The sequence below is a fragment of the Bos grunniens genome, chromosome 1 (assembly GCF_055505025.1).
Source record: "Bos grunniens cultivar Pamir isolate PY7600 chromosome 1, Bosgru_T2T1.0, whole genome shotgun sequence".
Taxonomy (NCBI): Eukaryota; Metazoa; Chordata; class Mammalia; order Artiodactyla; family Bovidae; genus Bos; species Bos grunniens.
Window position 1 is genome coordinate 35723740 of NC_141165.1, and position 23223 is coordinate 35746962.

Below are 23223 nucleotides of genomic sequence, written 5' to 3' on the forward strand. Positions count from 1 at the left end.
TCCATTGACTTCTCTGGGAGTACTAGTATTGAAATCTTGTGTAAAAGTAGTCAGAATACACAGACTTTAATGAATAAAAAATTTTGTGAATAATTCAGTATGTTTCCTTTCATCTTTGCTCTGTAACTTCAAATATATGTGTGGGTTTATGTATTATAAATAAATATTTATACATGTATGTTTTTAGTTGACTGTGATGTTCACGTATCCTAAGTTATTTAAGTGGAAAATCATAAGTTTTTCATGTCTGATTATTTCCCTGGAATGCATACTTGGAATGCATCACTAACATCCTCTTGTTTTAGTTGTTGAATTGTGCCTGACCCTTTGTGACACCATGGACTGTAGCCTTCCAGGTGCTTCTGGCCTTGGGATTTCCCGGGCAAGAATACTGAAGTGAACTGTCATTTCCTTCTCAGGAGATCTTCCTGACCAAGGGATTGCACCCCATGTCTCCTGCATTGACAGCTGGATTCTTTACCACCGAGCCTCCTGGGAAGCCCAATATCCTCTTGAGCCATTATTAACTTGTTATGCAAATTATAATTCAGTCTTAATTATACACTTTTTTATACCTTTTATTTTATAACTAATGTTTGAGTGATAAGATATGGATACTTCTTAAGCCAAAATGTTGTCATTGGCCAATTTTTTAGAATATAGCCATTGGATTGCTCTTTCAACCGTATTGTTTATAAAAAAGACATTGTTATTTTTCCTGCCATCCTAATGACTTAGGGTGCCCATCTGTGAGAGGGTTGGAGCCCTACACTCTGACCAGAGAATGATACAAGGACAGTAGTTAATTTCTAAGAGTAGTGAGTCTTTGGTCTACATGCTTATGAATAGAGAGGTTATCACCCATTATCGTCTTAAAGATGTGCGCAAATATTAGTACACATATTAGGAGACTTCAGAAAATGAGTTAACTTCCATTGTAGGTAAACCTGTGCCCTGAAGGTATCTGCTTAGTTTAAAAAAAAAAAAAAGTATCTTTTATCTTTATCACAGTTACTTGATCAAATATTACCGCTTGGCTCTTTTAAACATTGCAGACTTAATTGTTTAATTGACAATAATAAAGACAATTGAGATTCTCTTAGAAAACCACTTTGGGCGCAGCTGTCAGGAGAGCTGGAATGTCTTATTTCTCCACTCTAGGAGATTCCACTAAAACATAATCAGATTTTCTTCAGCCCTAGGGCTGTTTGCAGTTCAGATGCCAGGAACAGCTGTGGGGTCCAGAAGGCTTCCTTAGGATTCTCCTACCACAGAGGGGCTGTGGGAGTAGTTGAGCAGGGGCATACATTTGGAACAGGTTACGGAGACACTCCTACTCCACAAAATGCTTCAGAAATATAACTATCCCAAGCGGAAAAATCAACAAACCCCTCACACATAAAAATTTAAATTTAATGGAATATTTTAAAAGGTTGAAATAAAATATGCATTACATGTAAACCAGATTATAGGTGGGAAATGGCATACTTGACCACAAAATAAAAAGTATCTGCATACTGGTAGGATTTTAGGTAATATTCACGTTACTATAGAGAAATCGAAGTAGCACTGTAGAAGGAGAAAAGCACCATAAAGAAAGGGAGCCTTTATTTACTCTATTTTTAAGTAGTTTCTTTAAATCCAGGGGATTTCCAGTGTCGAATGTTGATTTATTTGCATTTGTGTGATGAAATGTTGCCACCATGTGGCCAGTCCATCAAGCACACCTTCCTCTTTCTTCTGCCATAACCTGTATTTAGGCTATTTTTACATGGTATTTAAGTATTTGGGGGCAGTTGTGGTGTCTGTTGGGGTCATTATTTTAATGAAATAAATATAAAGCATATTAATTTAATGTGGAGATGAAAGTAAGTTTACTGTTATTGTCACGCAATTCGATTTTAATTTGTACCTTCTGGAGCTTGTAGAATTTCCCTTTTGGGCAGATTATTCAAAGTTATAAAACTGAAGCTATTTAGATATGCTCTCTTAAAAGTCAAGGAGATTTATTTATTTATTTTTAATGTTCATTGCTGCTATAAAAATCACCATAAATTACCAAAGTGTCCACTTGTTTGTATATAATTTGGGAACAATTTCTAATGCATACCCCCACTTTAAACAATAGGGGGCACTATGATGTCATAATTTTCTTAAGGAAGGCAAGTATTTCATTCCATAGTAAAAATCCTGTGTTTTCTCTTTGATAAGCGTACTTCTCTAAATTCTAAAGCTTATGTTTTATTTTGACAGTACTGGCAATGAATATGAACTTCATTATACATCCTTGGATCTAATTTCTTAAGAGAAAATAGTGTATCAGCTTATCATTATTTCAGTATATGCACACAATTCTAAATTGGTACAAAATTCAAACCAACTTATATTTAATCCAGATAAAATAATTTAAAAACCTAACTTGGCTTGCTTCCTCATTAAACTTAAGACACCGTTGCCATTTTCAAAATTTTTAAATCATTCTTTTTCATTATATATTGCCATGAGTGCAAATATTCTTAAGCTTAGTTTAAGGTTAAAAATTATGAAACTGTGTTTTTAGCATTATAAAGTTGGAAGTCAATAGAACAGTAGCATATACATTGTTAAAACAAAAAATAGTCTCAAAGTTACAGATTTCCCAAGTTATTGAAGGAATTCTCAGTGTATGACGTTTAAGTATTTTATCTTTTCAAGGTTTACTCAGATTTAGGTTTCAGACCTAATAAAACATAAAATAGGAATTAGTAGATTAAATATACAAGTTAAAAATTTGAAACTTTTGTATGGAACAAAGTACATTTCTTAATGGAAGCCTCTTTTTCATGTATCTTCAAGCAAATATAAGGAAACTGAGGATAAGAGAACTTTCAGGACTACAGTTCCAGTTTCCATCCAAAATACTATAATAGTTGCCAATGTTATCTTTTAAGTTTTACACACAGACACATATATACAAGTATTACATTGCTATTCTCTTCACAAAAAATTAAAACATTAAATTGTAGTCTAAAGTCATCTTTTTGCTTCTCAAGCTCAGTGATTTTCATTAAAGGTAATCATCACTGTGAATTTTTTGCATATACTTAAATTTTTAATGATTCAAAGAAAAGTGACTATGCTGTATTTTTTTTTTTTTTTTTGCATATTTCTCGGCAATAGGAGCCATATTTAACAGATAATTTTTGTATCCATTTGTTAAAACATTTCATGGTGGCAATTTGAATAAGCCATGGTGGGAATATTTGTACCACAGAAATCAGTTAGTGCTTCACATCTGGGTAGGTGTTTGTTTTTTTTCCCAGAGAGGTTTTTGTTTGTTTGTTTGTTTGTTTGTTTTCAATAGATTAGTGGTATTTCTTAACTAGGACCACTATAGGCATTTTGGGTAGAACAAGTCTTGTTTATGGCTTTCTCCTCCATTGAAGAATGTTTAGTATCCTTGGCCCTGGCCCATTAAATACAAAAATTACAAATCCTAGTCACCAAAACCATTGAAGTGTCCCTCTCCCCCCACATTTCCAAATGTTTCCTGGGATGTTTTGCCTCTTGCAAAGGATACCCCCTCCTAGACAGATGAGTGAATATGTGACAAAGTAAAGTAATGAAAACTCAGGCAGAACTTAGACATGGAAATAATACAACAAGTTAAGTTTAGGAAAAATCAGGACTGATTGATAAAGGGATATAAATTATTATCTACATTGTTTAACTGCTTGGTCACATTGTTGGTCTGCTTATTAATAGGACAAGAGTATGGACCGACAGAAATCAAGGAAACCAATCAGGAATTATAGTGTATATCTGCTCTTTTGCCAACCAATAGCATACATTTTTTGTCAGATAATGTTACACTTCAAGTGCCCTCTAGATTCTGGAGCTGTGCTGGCCGATATGATGGACACTAGCCACAAATGGCATTGAACACTTGAGGGTAGAGCAGTTGAGGAACTGAATTTCTAATTGAATTGAGCTATGGTGGGAGTGTAAAATATGACTGGATTTTGAAAAGTTACTGCACTTTTTTTTTTTTTAAAGAAAAGTGTTTTATTAATACGGAGACGGCAATGGCACCCCACTCCAGTACTCTTGCCTGGAAAATTCCATAGATGGAGGAGCCTGGTAGGCTGCAGTCCATGGGGTCGCACAGAGTCAGACACGACTAAGCGACTTCACTTTCGCTTTTCACTTTCATACATTGGAGGAGGAAATGGGAACCCACTCCAGTGTTCTTTTCTGGAGAATCCCAGGGACAGGGGAGCCTGGTGGGCTGCCATCTATGAGGTCACATAGAGTCGGACATGACTGAAGTGACTTAGCAGCAGCAGCAGCAATTTTATTAATGTTTTGCTTCAACAGTATACTGAAATGACAATATTTTCACATATTGGGTTGAATAAAATATATCTTAAAATACTGTGCATGCTCAGTAGCTCAGTCATGTCTGATTCTTTGCAACCCCATGGACTGCCTAAGAAGCAGGAGATGTGGTTCAATCCCTGGGTCGGGAAGATCCCCTGGAGAAGGAAATGGCAACCCACTCCAATATCCTTGCCTGCGAATTCCCATGGACAGAGTAGCTTCTCAGGCTACAGTCCATGGGATCTCAAAGAGATCGCCATGACGTAGCAACTAAACAACAACAACAACAATATAATGGGGGTGGGAAATTAGGAGTTTGGGATAAACATATACACACTACTGTATATAAATTAGTAAACAAGGACCTCCTATATAGCACAGGGAACTATACTCAGTATCTTACAATAGCCTGTAATGGAAGAGACTCTGAAAAATTATACACACACACACACACACATATCACTGAACCACCTTGCTATATATTTGAAACTAAATAAATTAACTGTACTTCAAGAAAAAAATAGTTGATGAAATAACTTCCCAAGTTTCAATTAAATTTCTATTCCTCAGTGATCTTGAAATATTTCAACTTTAAAGCCTTATTAACCTCTAGATGTTTTAAATCTATTTTTAGAATTATAACAGTGATGTGAAAAAATGTTTGATAACTGCACTTTAGTTTTTATTTCGATTCTCTAATTTATGGATGACACTGAAAAAATTTTCCAACATGTTTGATTTTTCCCACTTCCCACCTTGATAGGCTCCAACTGAGCTGATCACTGGGAAGAAGATAGAAAAAGTTGAAAAAAAAATATTTAATAAAAGTTAAATTATTATGCTATTCCAATAAAACTGGAATAACATAAACTTTCTTATGATAGAAATTTTTCAGAGGGCCCAAGAAATGATATTGAAAAAGTAAGTCCCCAATAATGCTATGTTGGTTATATTCAACTTAGATACAAGGGATTCAGAATACTTATATTTCATAAAATTGCCTTTAGTAGTTACTTTACTTGCAAATATTTTCGAAAGGCCTTTAGTATCCACTTACAAAGGAGATCCTGGCTGCCTCATCTCAACCTTCCAGAAAACACTTCAGGGCCAGTAAATAAATAAAGTGATTTCTGTGCAACTGAAACTACTGGCTTAAGACTTCAAGGCCAAACCCTTATATGGTCTTCAGGAGGGTCCCTCTGCTTTTGATCAGAAGCTCCTTTCTCTTACTTAGCACAGTATTCTTACAAATAAACAAACAAAACATCCAAACCAACAGCCTTATTTCCTAATATAGAGGCAACTAGAAACATAAAAGGAAAAAAAGAAAAAAGACTAGACAGGAGTTGAAAGAATCAGGTAGGTCACTTACACACTCAAATCACATTTCATCTGCTTTCTGGGTTTCCTATATCTCCAGGGTTGAAATTAATCACCTCCTCCTCTAAATACCAATAAGAGTTTTTAAAAGTAAAATTGACATTATGGTCAGGGTTGGTGTTAAAATGTCTAATACTGGTGCAGACTCTAGCCAAGTGCAGCAATGAGGGCTTAGAGCTCATCTGTGCTCGCCATTAATCCTCTAGTTACTGGATCTTGCGGAATGACAGGGTGTCCCAGAGTCCTGGCTGCTGGGGTGACTGGGAGCACTCAGGGAATGTTGGTCATGGTTATTTTCCAGGCAGTAGGGAGGCTTGTATTACTTCAAAAACAACCAGTAAGAATGTATGGGTTCAGGGCCTATTTCTTATTCATCTTAACATCCTCAGCTGGCAGAGACAGGACAATATGTTAGTAAATCAAACAAGTTGCCTTTGGATTTAATTTTTTTTTTTTTTAACCAGAAAATACAGCAACAAATTAGGTTCACATCAACATGTATTTTACTTACAGATGTGTTCTCATATTAGATATACCAAGGGAACATTTCATGCAAAGATGGGCTCAATAAAGGACAGAAATGGTATGGACCTAACAGAAACAGAAGATATTAAGAAGAGGTGGCAAGAATACACAGAAGAACGGTACTCTGATCGAGGCCCAAAAAAAAAAAAAAAAAAAAAGAACGGTACAAAAAAGATCTTCACGACCCAGATAATCACAATGGTGTGATCACTCACCTAGAGCCAGACATCCTGGAACGTGAAGTTCAGTGGGCCTTAGAAAGCATCACTACGAACAAAGCTAGTGGAGATGATGGAATTCCAGTTGAGCTATTTCAAATCCTGAAAGATGATGCTGTGAAAGTGCTGCACTCAATATGCCAGCAAAGTTGGAAAACTCAGCAGTGGCCACAGGACTGGAAAAGGTCAGTTTTCATTCCAATCCCAAAGAAAGGCAATGCCAAAGAATGCTCAAACTACTGCACGATTGCACTCATCTCACACGCTAGTAAAGTAATGCTCAAAATTCTCCAAGCCAGGCTTCAGCAATACGTGAACCGTGAACTTCCTAATGTTCAAGCTGGTTTTAGAAAAGGCAGAGGAACCAGAGATCAAATTGCCAACATCCGCTGGATCATGGAAAAAGCAAGAGAGTTCCAGAAAAACATCTATTTCAGCTTTATTAACTATGCCAAAGCCTTTGACTATGTGGATCACAATAAACTGTGGAAAATTCTGAAAGAGATGGGAATACCAGACCACCTGATCTGCCTCTTGAGAAATCTGTATGCAGGTCAGGAAGCAACAGTTAGAATTGGACATGGAACAACAGACTGGTTCCAAATAGGAAAAGGAATACGTCAAGGCTGTAAATTGTCACCCTGTTTATTTAACTTCTATGCAGAGTACATCATGAGAAACTCTGGACTGGAAGAAACACAAGCTGGAATCAAGATTTCCGGGAGAAATACCAACAACCTCAGATATGCAGATGACACCACCCTTATGGCAGAAAGTGAAGAGGAACTAAAAAGCCTCTTGATGAAAGTGAAAGTGGAGAGTGAAAAAGTTGGCTTAAAGCTCAACATTCAGAAAACGAAGATCATGGCATCCGGTCCCATCACTTCATGGGAAATAGATGGGGAAACAGTGGAAACAGTGTCAGACTTTATTTTTTGGGCTCCAAAATCACTGCAGATGGTGACTGCAGCCATGAAATTAAAAGATGCTTACTCCTTGGAAGGAAAGTTATGACCAACCTAGATAGCGTAGTCAAAAGCAGAGACATTACTTTGCCAGCAAAGGTCCATCTAGTCAAGGCTATGGTTTTTCCTGTGGTCATGTATGGATGTGAGAGTTGGACTGTGAAGAAGGCTGAGCACCGAAGAATTGATGCTTTTGAACTGTGGTGTTGGAGAAGACTCTTGAGAGTCCCTTGGACTGCAAGGAGATCCAACCAGTCCATTCTGAAGGAGATCAGCCCTGGGATTTCTTTGGAAGGAATGATGCTAAAGCTGAAACTCCAGTACTTTGGCCACCTCATGCGAAGAGTTGACTAATTGGAAGAGACTCTGATGCTGGGAGAGATTGGGGGCAGGAGGAGAAGGGGATGCCAGAGGATCAGATGGCTGGATGGCATCAGTGACTCAATGGACTTGAGTCTGAGTGAACTCCGGGAGTTTGTGATGAACAGGGAGGCCTGGTGTGCTGCGATTCATGGGGTCGCAAAGTGTTGGACACGACTGAGCGACTGAACTGAACTGAACTGAACAGTGTCCTCATAATTTCCCTAAAGTAAAAGACAAAAAATGTTTACAACATACATAGAGAGAAGAGGGTATTGTAGCCAGAGGACTTGGCTTGGCCAAGTAAACTTTGGATTGCAAATTCCATTTATTAGGCACTTGTTCTTACAGTTAGAGATGCCAGAGAGATAGAAGCAAGCTGATAAAGTTGAAAAAAAACTTTAACAGGTGTGGTGTCTTTTTAGGAATTAAAGCAGGGCTATTTTGGGATGCTTGGGTTTTATTCTTTGCTTTCTGGAAAGAACTTAGGGAAAATTTAGTTTTCTTTTTATCTACCTATCATCTTCTGCCTGTTGGTGTCCTATTTAGCAGAAGAGGTGGATGAAAGCTTGTGAAATTAAGATTTGAATAAGAAAAACATTCCAGAAAGCCTATAGAATATCAAAAGTTATGTTTATTTTTACCTTTATTTTTATTAGTAGTATAGAAATAGCTTTCAAATAATAACAAGTCACATGGAATATCATTCTACAAGGATTATTTTGTATAATCTTACAAGCAGCCAAATTACACCATGAGGCCTGTTTTAGATGCTTAGAGTTGAGGGTGAAATGGATATACTGAATGTTTACATTTTAATTATAATCATGGTAGATAAGATTCTTGTCACTGTATATTACATTAAGTTAATGAACTTGAATAGAACTTGAACAAATCATCAGTTTCACTCCAATTCATTATAAAACGTAGGGCTCTTAATGTGGATTTCTATTCCACTTTATTTTAAAGAACGGTACACAAAGCTAATTTCTACTATCTGCCCAACTTGTATCTTCATCATGTAAATGGTCATCTCTTAAGTTTTAAACTACATAAGCACACAATTTGTCATTTCACTGCTTTCATTCCTGATTTCATTTAGACCTGGTTGCCCTTCAGGAAATTATAAAAGGTTTCTTCACTCCTTCTTTTCTGTTTCTCTCTCTCTTTCTTTCTTTCTTTCCATAGCTTTGTTGTCATAATTGATATAGAATAAATCTCATATATTTAATGTGTACAATTTGATGTTTTGACATATATATATATGTATATATATATCTCCTCCATGAAACTTTTGGAAAAATCAAGATAGAAACATATCCATCACCCCACAAATTTTCCCATATCCCTTTCTAATCCTTCCCTCACACATTTCCCCATGGCCCATCTCCAAACAGCTACTGGTGTATTATGAAAGTTTTCTTTCTTTCAGTGATTTAGTGTGGTAGATTCTCATTTTTATAAAGAAATGTGAATGTTTTCACATGTTTAGTGTGCAGGTGGCTTGGCTTTATACCATAAACAGAACAGTATGAATACACTTCAACCAAACTCATGTAAGCTAAAAAGATCAAAAATTTGAAAATGTTTAGACTCCTTTCATTATGATAGTGGCCATTCTATAACTACAAAATATGTATGATTTATATGGAATGTTTTTCAGAGGCTCCTCAGAAACATTCTGAGCACACAGGCACATCGTATTTTCCTAAGGTAAATGGGCTACTCTGAAAACCAACATTACCAACTTTACATTATTACGTGTGTATTTGTAGATCAGGGCATAATGAATAGAAAAGCTAAAGTTAATGTTGACCTTCTGAAATCTAGGTCTAGAATTTGTTGTTTTAAATATTAAAGAATTCCCATTGGTTGGTATAAACTACTCTTTATTTTCTTAACATTATTGTTTTTCTCCTTCCCCTTACTCTGCTTTTGGATAAAAGGTGGAAAAGGGAGTCCTTGATAGTGTGTGTTAGAGTGACTGTACTGAACAAGGCCTCTGTCTGATGAAGAGACAAAGGGTTGGGCAGCCTGTTTCTGTCCTAGGTGGGGAGTGAGCAATGAAGGTTGCGAGTCTCTTTGTGTGTATGTGTTCATTAAGAACTTTAATTAGAATAAAATTAGAAATGGAATTTCACGGCTGATAGTCTTCTTTTTCTGTATCTCTAAAATAATAGTTACAAAGTTGTGTAAGGGTAGAGGACATGGGTAGAACAACTTGATGTATGGCATGTAGTACTCGAAGAAGGTTAGTTATCATTATTAGTTAAAAACTTTTCTATTGTAATGCTTTTGAATCAAAGTGTACACATATCTCCCATACCCAATCTACTTGCCCTTTAGAAAATGGTTATTGATTTTTTGAACTCTAGGAGCTGTTGCTCTATCTGGTCAAGGAAATCTGCTGGCTTGGCAGTCTATTGAGTTAGCTGCCTGGAAACTGGCAGGAGAGGGTCACTTCTGATTAGAACTGACATCTAAGACTTTGTAAAATGAGTTCCTTTCCAGCCTGCTCATGTACTCCACTTTATTGTTATAGTATTGCAAACCCCATTCATTAAAATAGCACTAACATTGCATTTACTTTCTGCTGACAGTTAATACAATTAAGCATAATTAAAGTTCGAGCACTACTGATTCCCTCATAAAGTGTCCTCGAAGCTGATACAGCTAGAAGGATATAAAACGATGTCAGTCCCTCATGGTGTGGGGACTGGTGCCTGGTCCTTGAAATATTTTTTCTCTTTCTTTTTCACATTTGACTAAAGTGTTGCAGTAATTCACAAAGCACTGGTTTTAGATGAAATCGTTGTACGTAGGCAACGGGTAACAATTTATGTGGTCTGACTTGTGGAGAACTGGGCTAGCCCCAGATCTCTCCTCAAGACCTGTCATGAAATCTAATTTTATAATAAGGGTTTCATATGTTAGGATAATAGATGTAAAGATCAGAGTTTAAGATCCTTTTTATAATATTTCTGAGAAGAGAGGTGGAAGCTATCATTAACTGAACAACTACTGCCTGAATTATTTTCACATTTATTATTATAATTTTGATAAATGCTGGCTTAATACCCTAAAGAGTTTAGTTTCCATAAGGCCACTCAGAGGTGTGATGAATATATGTTAGCAGAGGACAGAAAGGTCCTGAATCATGTGTGTATGTGAGACAGACAGAAATCAAAATCAAATTTGAGTGTCTTCCTGGTTTTGCCTTATATGTAACTTCTCAGAGGCTCTGTTTATGTGAGCACTTTGAGGTCACATAAGATAGAAGAACTTTGGATACATTCTTGCCTATCCTGTGCATCCACAAGTCCAATGGAAAAATGATGTGAAGCTGTGCATTTAACCGGATGCTTATGCAGAGGGAGGAGAACCTTCTTCTGCATCGATTTTCACCATTCATTCTATAAAGCTTCCCATCATGGCTTACTCTGCTGTGTTCTCATTCCCTGGATGTTTCATGGAGTGAGTTCTGTGTGGAAATGTACTGAGAGATCAGCATGGCAGAGGAAGTCATGTATTCTGGACCAGCTATTTTAGTTCAAATATTACATCTTTCCTAGTTTCTCTTGAGAATGTTTTCTTGATGTTTCAGGCAGAATAGAGAAAACAAACAAACCCTCAACTTTCTCTAAACAAGCATTTCTCCTAGGAGGACTGTAAAATATTTTGGCATTTCTTCTCATCTATTTCACAGACTTTGTAGCTAGGTCAGGACATTCTTTTAAATTCTTTTACACTTTCTTTTCCTTTGTGGTTACAATATTCACTAATGTATTGACTTTGCTAGAATTTTTAAAAGAATAATTTCGTAGTGAATGCTGATGGGGTCTCTGGTACAAAGGTCAAGGCATCTGATCCCATGGGTCAGAATGAAGGTTACCTGATCATGAGTTCTAATGTGGATGCTAGGAGAGGACATCAGGAACACGCTAGGCTGAAATGTTCAATGACCAGCACATCCCAAGTGGTATGTTCTCAGTACTGAATGCTCTGCTCATTCTCTTCTAATTAACAAAGAATTAAAATAAAATTTCATACTCAATTTGGAAAAGTGTCCCTTAGTGATTTTTTCTCTTGAAGAAAAATGTATTAAAAGATAGTTACTGGATTGCAGAAGGCGTAACAGCTTTGGAAAAATAGTGTTTTCATGAATAGTTTGGGCTTCCCTGGTGGCTCAGGCAGTAAAAAATCCATCTGCAATGTGGGAGACCTGGGTTCAGTCCCTGGGTTGGGAACATTCCCCGGGGGCGGGAAAGACAACCCACACCAGTATTCTTGCCTGGAGAATCCCCATGGACAGAGAAGCCAGGGGGGCTTGAGTCCATGGTCACAAATATTTAGACATGACTGAGCAACTAACTGGAGAAGGCAATGGCACCCCACTCCAGTACTTTTGCCTGGAAAATCCCATGGACGGAGGAGCCTGGTAGGCTGCAGTCCATGGGGTCGTTACAGTCGGACACGATTGAGCGTCTTCACTTTCACTTTTCACTTACATGCATTGGAGAAGGAAATGGCAACCCACTCCAGTATTCTTGCCTGGAGAATCTCAGGGATGGGGAAGCCTGGTGGGCTGCTGTCTATGGGGTCGCAGAGTCGGACACGACTGAAGTGACTTAGCAGCAGCAGCAGAGCAACTAACACTTTCACTTTCTCTGATAGTACATTTGGCATCAGACAAGTCAATGTAGTGTGGCTGGTTGGGGTGAGCGCACACCTGACTCTTACCTCCATCTCTCTGCCTTCATGTGTGACCTGATAACTGAGTTCTGGTTGCGGGAATTTGAGAGAACCAAGGGCCTCCAATTCTCAGAGAAGGCATTTAAGAAATGAATGTACCCATTCCATGTTCTTTGTCCTCTTTTTCCAACATGGTAAAGATTATTTCCACTTTGGAGAGAGTATAGCCACAAGATAGAAGAAGGCTTTGCTGCTAAGGAGGAAATTTGCCCATGGACCAGGAACGCAATGAGTGATTACAAGACTAGCAATACATTTCCTATTGTGTTTGAGCTATTGGACCAGAAGAAAGTAGGGAAAATCACTAGACCATTCAGGTATGACCTAAATCAAATCCCTTATGATTATACAGTGGAAGTGAGAAATAGATTTAAAGGACTAGATCTGACAGACAGAGTGCCTGAGGAACTCTGGAATGAGGTTCGTGACATTGTACAGGAGACAGGGATCAAGACCATCCCCATGGAAAAGAAATGCAGAAAAGCAAAATTGCTGTCTGGGGAGGGCTTACACATAGCTGTGAAAAGAAGAGAAGCGAAAAGCAAGGGAGAAAAGGAAAAATATAAGCATCTGAATGTAGAGTTCCAAAGAATAGCAAGAAGAGATAAGAAAGCCTTCCTCAATGATCAATGCAAAGAAATAGAGGAAAACAATAGAATGGGAAAGACTAGAGATCTCTTCAAGAAAATTAGAGATACCAAGGGAACATTTCATGCAAAGATGGACTCAATAAAGAACAGAAATGGTATGGACCTAACAGAAGCAGAAGATATTAAGAAGAGGTGGCAAGAATACACAGAAGAACGGTACAAAAAAGATCTTCATGACCCAGATAATCACGATGGTGTGATCACTGACTTAGAGCCAGACATCCTGGAATGTGAAGTCAAGTGGGCCTTAGAAAGCATCACTACGAACAAAGCTAGTGGAGGTGATGGAATTGAGCTATTTCAAATCCTGAAAGATGATGCTGTGAAAGTGCTGCACTCAATATGCCAGCAAAGTTGGAAAACTCAGCAGTGGCCACAGGACTGGAAAAGGTCAGTTTTCATTCCAATCTCAAAGAAAGGCAATGCCAAAGAATGCTCAAACTACCGCACAATTGCACTCATCTCACATGCTAGTAAACTAATGCTCAAAATTCTCCAAGCCAGTTTTTAGCAATATGTGAAACGTGAACTTCCTGATGTTCAAACTGGTTTTAGAAAAGGCAGAGGAACCAGAGATCAAATTGCCAACATCTGCTGAATCATGGAAAAAACAAGAGAGTTCCAGAAAAACATCTATTTCTGCTTTATTGACTATGCCAAAGCCTTTGACTGTGTGGATCACAATAAACTGTGGAAAATTCTGAAAGAGATGGGAATACCAGACCACCTGATCTGCCTCTTGAGAAATCTGTATGCAGGTCAGGAAGCAACAGTTAGAATTGGACATGGAATAACAGACTGGTTCCAAATAGGAAAAGGAGTACGTCAAGGTTGTATATTATCACCCTGCTTATTTAACTTATATGCAGAGTACATCATGAGAAATGCTGGACTGGAAGAAACACAAGCTGGAATCAAGATTGCCGGGAGATATATCAATAACCTCAGATATGCAGATGACACCACCCTTATGGCAGAAAGTGAAGAGGAACTGAAAAGCCTCTTGATGAAAGTGAAAGTGGAGAGTGAAAAAGTTGGCTTAAAGCTCAACATTCAGAAAATGAAGATCATGGCATCTGGTCCCATCACTTCATGGGAAATAGATGGGGAAACAGTGGAAACAGTGTCAGACTTTATTTTTTGGGGCTCCAAAATCACTGCAGATGGTGATTGCAGCCATGAAATTAAAAGGCACTTACTCCTTGGAAGGAAACTTATGACCAACCTAGATAGCATAGTCAAAAGCAGAGACATTACTTTGCCAACAAAGGTTCGTCTAGTCAAGGCTATGGTTTTTCCTGTGGTCATGTATGGATGTGAGAGTTGGACTCTGAAGAAAGCTGAGTGCCGAAGAATTGATGCTTTTGAACTGTGGTGTTGGAGAAGACTCTTGAGAGTCCCTTGGACTGCAAGGAGATCCAACCAGTCCATTCTAAAAGACATCAGCCCTTGGTGTTCTTTGGAAGGAATGATGCTAAAGCTGAAACTCCAGTACTTTGGCCACTTCATGCGAAGAGCTGACTCATTGGAAAAGACTCTGACGCTGGGAGGGATTGGGGGCAGGAGGAGAAGGGGATGACAGAAGATGAGATGGCTGGATGGCATCACTGACTCTATGGACATGAGTCTTGAGTGAACTCCGGGAGTTTGTGATGGACAGGGAGGCCTGGCGTGTTGTGATTCATGGGGTCGCAAAGAGTCAGACACGACTGAGGGACTGAACTGAACTGAACTTAATGTATTTGATAAAACAACTGTATTATATTAACACACGCTTATTTTTATTGTTTCTTTGCTTCCTTTCTCCGAATTTCATAACATATTTTGTTAGGGGTACTTAACTCTCTTCCTGTTCATGTAACTTAGAAAATACAGATTTTTATTTGGTATTACAGTAGATGTCAATCTTATTATCTTTCTTCCACTAATGCTTCCAAAACTTTTGGCACATGTTCCTTACATTGATTATGAAATACTACTAATTTATGGTTATTACTGTCTTTAAAAAAGAGTTGAGAAGCTTATTATTTCTCAATCATTTTATTGTAAGATTGCTGATAGCCTTCTCAGTGCATACCATTAAAAATGAAAAATGAATATTCAGATCAAGATATAATACATTGTAAAAATACTGTATGTGGTTAGTCTACTAGGTTGTTTGGAGAAAATGTGATGATTTTCAACAATTTCCAGCTGTGAAAAAAAAAGCATATTAGTAGCGAAAGTGGAGGGGGGTGTTATTCTTTAAATAACACTTGCTGTATGACCTTGACCAAGTCATTTATGTTCAGTGGAATTTGGGTTCAAATATATAATAATATTTATTGAGTTTTTCCTCTATATCCAAATATGGCTTAGGTGCTCTCTATGTATTAATTCATTTAATCGTCACTGTAGCATGATGAGATAATTCTAAAAGGGAACCAGAAAAACACTGTATTAGATTTGTTTGACGAAAGTCACTGAGTTAAGTGGTAACAAAGTTGAGATCAGAACTATCAGTCTGGTTCCAGAGTAAACACTATTAACCAGTTTACCAGTGCTTTTCAAATTGGAGAGAATCAACATCATCTGAAGAGCTGTTAAAACACAGATTGCAAGGTCCACCCCCAGAGTTTCTGATGCAGTAGATCTAGGGGACTGCCTGAGAATTTGCGTTTCTAGCTGGTTCTCAAGTGATGCTGATGCCACTAGCCTGGGGACCACACCACAAGCACTGTGGTATATTCCACTGCTTTCCTTCTTCAGATTTTTTTTTCTTCTTTAGCAAAGATGAGTTTATTCAGGATCAGTAGAGAAATAGCTATTTGGAATGTGCAACCACGACATAATATGTGCAAGGTCCCAGAGGGAAAAGGGAGGAGAATACTTTTATAGACGGGAAAGGGAAGTTGATAATGAACAAACACGCCATGGGTTTGCATTGGCTGAGGCTTTTTTTCTTTTTTAAAAATGTATTTTTTTTAAACTGAAGGATAATTGCTTTACAGTATTGTGTTGGTTTCTACCAAAGTTCAACATGAATCAGCCATAGGTTTACCCATGTCCCCTCCCACTTGATCATCTATGATTTTATTCTATAAGAGTGTTCTAATGAGGTGGATGAAACTGGAGCCTATTATACAGAGTGAAGTAAGCCAGAAGGAAAAACACCAATACAGTATACTAACGCATATATATGGAATTTAGAAAGAGGGTAACAATAACCCTGTGTACGAGACAGCAAAAGAGACACTGATGTATAGAACAGTCTTATGGACTCTGTGGGAGAGGGAGAGGGTGGGAAGATTTGGGAGAATGGCATTGAAATATGTAAAATATCATGTATGAAACGAGATGCCAGTCCAGGTTCGATGCACGATACTGGATGCTTGGGGCTAGTGCACTGGGACGACCCAGAGGGAGGATATGGGGAGGGAGGAGGGAGGAGGTTTCTGGATGGGGAACACATGTATACCTGTGGCGGATTCATTTTGATATTTGGCAAAACTAATACAATTATGTAAAGTTTAAAAATAAAATAAAATTTTAAAAAAATCACCAAAATATAAAATGTTTACTTATAAGTAAAAAAAAAAAAAAAAAAAGAGTGTTCATGAAAATTAGTTAAATCACATTATAAGGAAATGTTTTCAATAGTAAGATTTCACATTTTAAAAAAAGTTTAAGTTCTATAGAAATTAGTTTTTCTTATCTTTTTCTTTAGATTCTTGATACACTAAATTAGAAATGAAAGAATAATTGTCTTATTTGAGCCAAAACATATAGTAATTGTGTGATAATTCATTTTCTTAACTGATTACCATTATTTGAATCATACTAGTACTTTTTTGGGAGAAGGCAATGGCACCCTACTCAAGTACTGTTGCCCAGAAAATCCCATGGATGGAGGAGCCTGGTAGGCTGCAGTCCATGGGGTCGCTAAGAGTCAGACACGACTGAGCGACTTCACTTTCACTTTCCACTTTGCTGCATTGGAGAAGGAAATGGCAACCCACTCCAGTGTTCTTGCCTGGAGAATCCCATGGACAGAGAAGCCTGGTGGGCTGCAGTCCATGGGGTCGCACAGAGTCAGACACGACTGAAGCGACTTAGCAGCAGCAGCAGCAGTACTTTTTCATTTCATGTTCCTCTTTGTAAATACATTAATTCCATTTTTTACATTAACTTATGTGGTTTAATTTTAATGTCTCTCATCTTTTTCCCATTTTTTAAAGTTTTCTTAGGGAAAAATCAGTTTTTTTCTCACAGTTTAGTCTGCTTAGCCCTCTGACAAGAAATTCTATTTATTCTTTGAATTACACCTTGAATATTGTGTTTAATTTTCTCTGTACATTATTATATAATCAAAGATATATTTTTGGATGATTTGAAAATACAGAGAAAATAAAGACAGAAAGCAATACCACAAATGTGTTAGAAAAATATGGAAATATAAATTATGAGAATTTATGACATACAGAGGAAAAATATTCTAGAAATACAAATTTCTTATAAGTTTTCAAATTCTGCATCAGGTATGTATACATGTCACATCTATTTATATATATAATACACACACATACAATGATTTAGTGTACAACATGCTTTCATGTATTCAGGCTGTCATGCAAAGTGTAGAACATCTTAAGGATTTTTCATAAATTCCATAATAAATTTTAGTTTTATTTTTGATCCATACAGAACAAGTGACTATAGAATTGATGCAGTCAGGACTATCAGACCTGCTGAAATGCTAAGCGTTTCTGTCTAAAGGATCCAGGAAGAATGTCTTCCTCAGGACTGTTTGCCTTCTAAGGCATCTGGGGCTTTGGAATCATGAACTGGGAGACAGATTCTGAAACAGATGGATGTGCATCAGAATGGTCAAGTAAGAAAAAAGACTTAAGAAGTAAAATAAGTGAAAGGAACATGTCCTAATTAAAACCACTTCTCTATCTTTTAGAAGACCACAAATGCACAGAGATGAAAGCAAGTCTGCTTGTTTTATTAGTTGCCTAACCAATCAATACCATCCTGGAAGCAACAACTGTATAAACATGAAGCCTCCAGCAAACGCTTTGTAGAGCCACCTGCAGTCTGATCTAAACTGAACCAGAGTGACATTTCAAACATTCTCATGAGAAGTTTGCTGCTTTCTCAGAATACAGCATTCCATGTTCCCCATAAGATTACTGGAATATGGTCAGCAGAATTTTTCTTATTCCAGTCTGTAAAGTACAGTTTTTCCAGATCAAAGCTGGAAAATATGTTCATCCTTGATATGGAACATCCAGTGTTTACAAATAATGTTGTATTACGTCAATAGAACACTTAAATAATTATATTCTCTTCCTGATAATTACTATCGCATGTGTTCCTGGTCAGTATTTTTCTTTTTCTTTCCAACTAGAAGAGTGACTAGCAAAATTGTGTTTCTTTTCAAAAGTTTATGTTCACGCTAGATAGTTCTTTACATGAACCCAAATAAAAATGTGCTTAAAAAGTTAATCCAAATTTTTAAATAGATTTTTTTTCTAAGTCAAGTGCAAACTTTTAGTTAAAATTTATTTATAGTTTAAAAAACAAAGAGAGCAATTAAATACTTTTTCTCTTTGTTCAGTGTTGTGGTCAAGTTTTATTCATTGACTGACAATGTTTACCGTAACAATATGAGGAATATACTATCATGGCCTTATGAGAAAACTAAAAATTAGAAAAATTAAGCAACTTTCCTCAGATCCTACAACCAATAAGTGTCCAAACTAAAACTCCAACCCAGTTGTCACTGAACTACCGCATGAGTTTGAAGAGGAATTTTTTACTGTTATTCTTAATACATACAGATTCAGTTGAGTTGATGACCTATTTACTGAACTTGGCTTTTTTGTATAAAATGAATTGTGTGATAATTGTGTATCTGTAGTAATAAAAAGGTTCCACATCCATTAGTTAAAATAAAATCCACAAGTAAAACATATGGTTATGATTGCACAAATTTAAGATTTTTGACTCCATATATAGACTTCCATAGGAGGCCTCTAAGATTTTGTCAGATACAAAATAAAATACCTCAGTTTGGAAATACATCTTAGTAGTTATCTTAATATTACTAAAAATTATAGTTTTACTTGAACATTAATGAAGTGCTTGTACATTAATGAAAATAATTGTTCATTTGCACTTGGAGTCAATATTCATTGATTATTAATCCATTAATGATGATGAATTTATCAATTTATTAACTCATTTATTGAGATAGGAGATGATCATACTGTGATAAACATGATAGGTATAGACATCTCTTTTACAGAGTTTACATTCTAGTAGAGGTCACATGCACAAAAATATCCAACTATAGAAATAATCATTTAATTATAATTCACTGTCAAAGGTAGAAGTGAGAGTGCTTAGAAAGGACTGAACTCCTGTACCTTACCTGGGGTAGATGAGGGGTCTGGAAAGCTTCTCTGAGGGAGTGTATTAGCTAAAATACTGATGACAAAGAGAAATTGGTTGGCAAAGGGAGAAGGACACTAGAGAGCAGAAAAAGTTTCATTAATTCTCTTCACAAACATGCTATGCTATGTCATTTCAGTTGTGTCCGACTCTGTGTGACCCCATAGACGGCAGCCTATGCTAAGCACTTCGGTCGTGTCCGACTCTGTGTGACCCCATAGACGGCAGCCCACCAGGCTCCCCTGTCCCTGGGATTCTCCAGGCAAGAACACTGGAGTGGGTTGCCATTTCCTTCTCCAACTTCACAAACATATACATTTATTATTACCAACATGGAAGGACCATATTTTATGGAAGAGACATAAAGCTTATAAAATTGGGGAAAGGGGACTCTTTTAAGAAGAAAAACAATATCTACTGTTTATAAAATTTTACAGGAATAAGTCATTATGGACACAATGTGAGGTCTCTCACCAGGATTTCCATCAGTGAGGGGTCCTGAAGCTTAAACCTGGTCTGGTTGCCTCAGCTGATCATCTTTCTTTTACAGATGAGGAAACTTAGTCATTGATGACTAAGTTGATGACTTTTCACTTTCATGCATTGGATAAGGAAATGGCAACCCACTCCAGTGTTCTTGCCTGGAGAATCCCAGGGACAGGGGAGCCTGGTGGGCGGCCATCTATGGGGTCGCACAGAGTCGCACACAACTGAAGTAACTTAGCAGTCATTGATGAAATCAGTATTCCAATGTAGCTTTTTTTGACTCCAGAATCAGTGTTTGTAACAACTCTGTTATACTTTGTCAGACACTTCATTAGCAAAACCAGAAATTATGTGAGAAATTATTCACAAACTCCCTTCCCCCTTATTACCATCAATAGGTTATCCATGCTCTTATCTAAACTCACTCTCTCTGTATACTGATTTCCATCATCTCCCACCCACACAAGGACATCACTCCAACCAATTCTTTTATCTCTCTCCTACAGGATCAGTTTCTGTCTTCCTAACTGTTTTTCCTTGTTGTGTACAAACCTTCCCACCAAACAGAAAAGAAAGGAAAAGAAATCAGCAAAAACAAATCTTGATTTCATTTCTCCCACTGATTGCCAACCTCATTTCTTTGATTCTGTTCATTACTAGTTTCTCTGAAGAGTTTTTGATATTTCCATCTTCAGTTCTTGTGCTCATCTTTTTGCTTTTAAACAGAAAAATGTACATATTGTAAGTGTATACTTGATTATTTTTCACATAATATTACTAGCACCCCAGAAAACCCCTTTATGCTTACTTCTAAAAACAGCTTCCCCAACTGTCAAGTTTCCTAACTTCTAATATTGTAGTTTGGTTGTATCTGCTTTTGTTTTTATAAATGGAATTGCAGAGCACATACTCTTTTTTATCTGCCTTCTCTTGCTTAACAGTATACTTGTAATGTGTATGTATGTGCATATGTATCTATCTGTAAATCCATTCTCTTTTGCATATACTCCAATTAAGCATTTGTTCCCACCTCTCCATAGCACTATTCTCGTTATCATAAATAACACCATACTGCTGCACTCACTAGTTAAATATCATCTTATTTGATCCACATGGTCTCTTTTATTTTATACATGATCATCCTTTCACAGCTAGAACACTTTAGTCCTGTAGTTTTCTTCTCTCCTCACTCAGTCTTTCTCTGTTCATGGGTTCCTTCTCTTTTCCTTAATTTTCTTTTAATGTTGAGGTGTCTGAGGGCTCAGTTTTTGGTCCTTTTTTATATTCTAACATAACACACATTCTGGTTGATTCCATGGTTTCAGACAAACTTAGGATGTTGTGACTTCCAGGTTTATATCTTAGGCCCATGTTTCTTTTCCAGTCTAGATTCTTATATGCAGTAATATACTCAACAGCTCTACCTGAATGTCTGATAGATACCCTAAATCTAACAGCTACAAAATTCAGTTCCTATTATACTAGCAACTTAATTTTTCTAGGTGCTCAGGATCAGATACTTGGAATTATCCTTTAATCTTTCCTTTCTCTCACAGTACATCCAACCTATCCGCAAATCATCTCACTTTTTCTTTAACATATATGCAGCGACACAGAATATCTCTTATACCCACTCCTCCATGTTGGAGGCAAAATCATTCAGTACTTAGATTGCTGCAGTAACCTGTTTACATCTTCATTCTTCTGACCTTGATCTCATCCCTAGTCTATTCTCAAAAGAGCAGTCATAGTATTTTAAGTAAACTATTATTTAATTATTATATATATATATATATACACTTAAAAAAATTAATGCATCCATATACAATGGCCACAGGATTGGAAAAGGTCAGTTTTCATTCTAATCCTAAAGAAAGGCAATGCCAAAGAATGTTCCAACTACTGCACAATTGCACTCATTTAACACACTAGCAAGGTCACGCTCAAATCCTTTAAGCTAGGCTTAAACAGTATGTAAACTGAGAAATTCCAGATGTACAAGCTGGATTTAGAAAAGGCAGAGGAACCAGAGATCAAATTGCCAACATCCTTGGATCACAGAAAATGCTAGAGAATTCCAGAAAAAACATCTACTTCAGCTTCATTGACTATGCTAAAGCCTTTGACTGTGTAGATCACAAGTTGAGGGAAATTCTTAAAAAGATGGGAACACTGCATCACCTTACCTGCCTCCTGTGAAACCCAATATGCAGCTCAAGAAGCAACAGTTAGAACCAGAAATGAAACAATGGACTGGCTCCAAATTGGGGAGGAGTACGTCAAGGCTATATATTGTCACCCAGCTTATTTCACTTATATGCAGAGTTCATTTCAGTTCAGTTGCTTAGTTGTGTCCAACTCTTTGCAATCCCATGCACTGCAGCAAGCCAGGCTTCCCTGTTCATCACCAACTCCCACACCTTGCTCAAACTCATGTCCATTGAGTCGGTGATGCCATCAAACCATCTCATCCTCTGTTGTCCCCTTCTCTTCCTGCCTTCAATCTTTCCCAGTGTTAGGGTCCTTTCCAATGAGTCAGTTCATTGCATCAGGTGGCCAGAAGTATTGGAGCTTCAGCATCAGTACTTCCAATGAATATTCAGGACTGATTTTTTTTTTGGGGGGGGTTGATTGGTTTGCTCTCCTTGCCATCCAAGGGACTCTCAAGAGTCTTCTCCAACACCACAGATCAAATGCATCAATTCTTTGGCACTCAGCTTTCCTTGTGGTCCAACTCTCAACATGCATACGTAAATACTGGAAAAACCATAGCTTTGACCTGATGGACCTTTGTCAGTTAAGTCAAAATACCCTACTATGAGGCTCACTTCTTTATACCTTTAATGGTAGTTTTGCTAAACAAATTTAAATGTTAAAGAAGTCTAGGTAATCCATTTTTGTTCTAATAAATTTGAACTAAGTAATATTCTTATTTGTGCTCCACTTGAAAAATCTTTCTCTATCAGTACTGATAACAATTCTTTGTAAAAGTTTTCTATATTTAAAAACCACTTAAATTGCATTTTTATGTATAATATTAAATATGGATCAAGATTCTTTTTTTTCAATACAATGAACTACACTAGAACC